This window comes from Etheostoma cragini, chromosome 2 (genome assembly GCF_013103735.1).
Source record: "Etheostoma cragini isolate CJK2018 chromosome 2, CSU_Ecrag_1.0, whole genome shotgun sequence".
Classification (NCBI taxonomy): Eukaryota; Metazoa; Chordata; class Actinopteri; order Perciformes; family Percidae; genus Etheostoma; species Etheostoma cragini.
Window position 1 is genome coordinate 7,128,859 of NC_048408.1, and position 4,207 is coordinate 7,133,065.

Genomic DNA, 4,207 nt, shown 5'->3' on the forward strand with positions numbered 1-4,207 from the left:
AACACCTGTTCAATTTCTCATTGATGCAATTATCTAATTATCTTTGGAGCGTGGCATGGTTGTTGGTGCCAAACGGGCTGGTCTGAGTATTTCACAATCTACTCAGTTACTGGGAAGCACAATCATTTCTATGGTTTACAAAAAATGATGTGAAAAGGGAAAAACATCCAGTATGCAGCAGTCCTGTGGGCAAAAATGCCTTGTTGATGCTAGAGGTCAGATGAGAATGGGCCAACTGATTCAAGCTGATAGAGGAGCATCTTTGACAGAAATAACTACTTGTTACAACTGAGGTATGCAGCAAAGCATTTGTGAGGCGACAACACGCACAACCTTGAGGCAGATGGGCTACAACAGCAGAAGACCCCACCGGGCACCACTCATCTCCACTACAAATAGGAAAAAGAGGCTCCAATTTGCGAGAGCACACCAAAATTGGACATTTGAAGACCGGAAAAATGTTGCCTGGTCTGATGAATCTCGATTTCTGTTGAGACATTCAGATGGTAGAGTCAAAATTTGGCGTAAACAGAATGAGAACATGGATCCATCAGGCCTTGTTACCACTGTGCAGGCTGGTGGTGGTGGTGTAATGGTGTGGGGGATGTTTTCTTGGCACACTTTAGGCCCCTTAGTGCCAATTGGGCATTGTTTAAATGCCACAGCCTACCTGAGCATTGTTTCTGACCATGTCCATTCCTCTATAGCCACCATGTACCCATCCTCTGATGGCTACTTCCAGCAGGATAATGCATAATGTCACAAGGCTCGAATCAATTCAAATTGGTTTCTTGAACATGACAATGAGTTCACTATACTAAAATGGCCCCCACAGTCACCAGATCTCAACCCAATAGAGCATCTTTTGGTGGAATGGGAGCTCCGTGCCCTGTATGTGCCTCCCACAAATCTCCATCAACTGCAAGATGCTATCTTTCAATAAGGCCCAACATTTCTGAAGAATGCTTTCAGCCCCTTGTTGAATCAATGCCACGTAGAATTAAAGCAGTTCTGAAGGTGAAAGGGGGTCAAACACAGTATTAGTATGGTGTTCCTAATAATCCTGTAGGTGAGTGTGTATTTGGCTAAAACAGTAACACGCCTCAGGAATCAATTGTTTTGTTCATCCCATAAGATAAACACTCATACATAAAATAAATAGTTTATGTTTTTTACCAGCCTGGGAAGAATGAAATGGAACTGATTTCAGTTTTGAGTCAAAGACTGTACAAACTGTATTCTTTATCTTGCCGACATCTGATTCTGAGGTACTGTACCAAGGAATATAATTTCAAACAACATTTCGTTTTCAGGTAGGGAACATAGAAAACATGACTACATTTAAGGGTATTGCTTCCGAACCGATAGGAAAATATGCCTTCAAAATTGACAACTATGATGGACTAACAGGGATTCTGGAAAATTTTCAAAAAAAGATCTTTACAATGGAAGGTGATGTTGAAATGTTTTTTTCACTCCTTTGCACCATAATGTTACAAAAATCAATGTTATCTTCTTGCTGCACATCTGCCATAGCAACAATAACTGCTAACATCTTTATATTTAAGGCTCCGAAGTGGCTCGGGCAGGAGAAATGACTAATGAAATGTCTCAGAGTGGATTCAGTGCTGTCTTCTACAAAGTGAGTACACTGAAAAATCTGGACACATTCAAAATCTATGTTTTATCTATAACTATTCCACCATCACAGTGCTGGCTAACATTCATACGTACAGGTACATTTAAACAGCATCTCTAGACAGAAATATGTTTAATAACAGTTTAATAAAATATGAATAAAGTTATTTTAAAGGTGCAGTAAAAAATGTTGCGCAAAGATTGTTGATATTTGATCTCAACTGCTAAACAACTACAATGGAATGAGCTCCATCTTGGGGCTCATCATCAGGATGACCAAAAGCCTACAAATCTTCCGCCGAAGGCTAAAAACATATCTCTTCTGACTGAACATCGTATGATGGTAGGAGAAGAAAGAAACATAATTCTTGAAGCTGCACTTTCATATGGCTCTTTGTGGTTTTGCGTATTTAAAGCTAATGTTTTTGCACTTTCTACTTGTTGTCAGGAGTTTGCACCTTCAGGGTTGGAAGTAAATGAAAGTCGCTTCTGATAAAACCGTCCGCTAAATGACATGTAATGTACAGTGAACCCTCGTTTATCACGGGGGTTACGTTCCAAGAAGAACCCGTGATAGGCGAAATCCGTGAAGTAGCAACCTTTATTTTTTTTACAATTATTATACAATGAAATACTCCTTAATACACTGAAACCAAAGAACAAAACCTTTGTACAGGCGCAAGCATTTGTTTAACAAATAAAAGTACTGTATAAACGTTATTTCTTTACAAATAACTACTGTAAAATAATAATTTTAATCATCAATCCGAACTGAAGGCTTCAAATGTCAAATGAGATCAGCACCACCGCCCCCCCGCGACCAGTCATTGGATTAGAACTGGAGAAAATGAAAAATGATTATGAAAAAAAATACAAAGTACAGGAGGAAAAATAGTACCTCACTTGTATTTCACTGCTCTTCTGACTGAGCCGCTGCATCCTGACTCCGCTCTGTAGCGTTTTTTCTTCTAAAGCCCGCGTGCAGGTGTGTTTTTTCGAGAGAAGAAGATAGTTATCGGTAGTTGTTGTCGCTCTTATTTCTTCTGGGCAAAAAATCCGTGAAGCAACGAGACCGTGAAAGCTGAACCGCGATATAGCGAGGGTTTACTGTAATGTAATACAACCCCCACCTTCTGAAAGCCTTCCTCTGAGGGGTCATCTTGGACCGTATTCACAATTACCTTACATACAGTACATGTGAAGTGCTCTCACACACTCTACTAAGATGCTTTTATACACACTGGTGAAAAAGTATACTCTCCCAAACTATATTTAAACCTCACACACACGCATAACTGAAATGCTAATTGTGAATAATGTCCTAGATGTCACATTATACACATCCGCCCCCCAGATTCACGGACTAGCCAGCCGGCTCATTCACATGCTGCCTCCTCCCACCTCCTACCATCAACTGTTGGCTCCCGTTGCCAATGGAACAGTGTTTTGTAGCTCGTGCCCTCATTTTTGTTTGTTTTGCATTTACACAGCCAGAGCTGTGTATTAAAGTGATGGTTTGGAGTAATTTCACTCTAGGGTCCTTTGCACCACGATCTCGAGCCAAAAAAAACCCCAGAAGCTTTCACCTGGGTCAAACAATGGGCGAGTTAGTGCTATCAGCTGATTAGGTTTGTGCAGGCGCTAATGGAACCAACTGTGTATCTCGTAAATTACCCCATTAATAATGCCTGAAATGATACCAAACTTCTACAGTAGTATAAATAGGTTATGTACTCATAAAACAATGGATTGGAAAGTTTGGAGGTGCATCAGGCGTTTATTTAAACAACACTTGCCCACTGAATTCTGCTATCTGCTTCAACTGTTACCGGCACTAAAACGAGTGCTTAGGAACATCTACAACACCGAAAAGAAATACAACAAAAATATTTATTAATTTAACTATTTTTTAAAAGTGCTGTAGTAAAACTAGCAGGAGACAAGTTATAATTGAGGTACATTTGGAGACACTAGCTTATTTAATCATTAAATTAATACATTTGTTTGTAATTTACGAGATACATCCATGGTTCCATTACCGCCTGCACTAAGCTAATCAGCTGATAACGCTAACTCGCCCATGTTTCAACCCAGATGAAAAAAACTTCTTACTGTGTTGTTTGGCTCAAGGTCGTGGTGCATAGGACCCTAGGGTGAAATTACTCCGAACCATCAACAAGAAGAGAAGGAGGTTGCGAAAAAGACTTTTTTTTGGGTGTGATAAAGACATCTGGGAAAAACACAGAATGGACCTTATTTTAACAAACGGTTGCGTGTTCCTTTAATGGACAAAATGCATGCAAGCTTGTTGACAGAGGACTCCTATTTTTTCTGGGTGAGGCCATTAAAGGGTTAACAATTGGATGTCAACAGGCTAATGCATTTAATAATTACATTTTATTTTAAAATGGCGACAAAGGCGAGGTTTCTGCTTATTAGAGCTCTGGTTTCTGGTCTGGATTTTTGGATGTCTGTTCAATTATTTCATCTTTTGCAGTTGGTCTGTCTGCTTCCAACATAACTACGGCTACCACTGACTAAACCTGCACATTTGGGTCCACAGGATAAC

General features: G+C 39.9%; 1 protein-coding gene and 1 long non-coding RNA gene across 2 annotated transcripts in view; both read left to right on the forward strand.

The window, feature by feature from the left end:
• Positions 1 to 4,207, forward strand: part of LOC117951440 (integrin alpha-X-like) — a 21,700-nt gene that overhangs the window by 3,695 nt on the left and 13,798 nt on the right. The gene's annotated exons all lie outside the window — the stretch shown is intronic.
• LOC117960127 lies at positions 1,293 to 1,637 on the forward strand. Its single transcript, XR_004660073.1, has 2 exons — positions 1,293 to 1,452; positions 1,569 to 1,637. It is a non-coding gene; the product is annotated as an uncharacterized LOC117960127 (long non-coding RNA).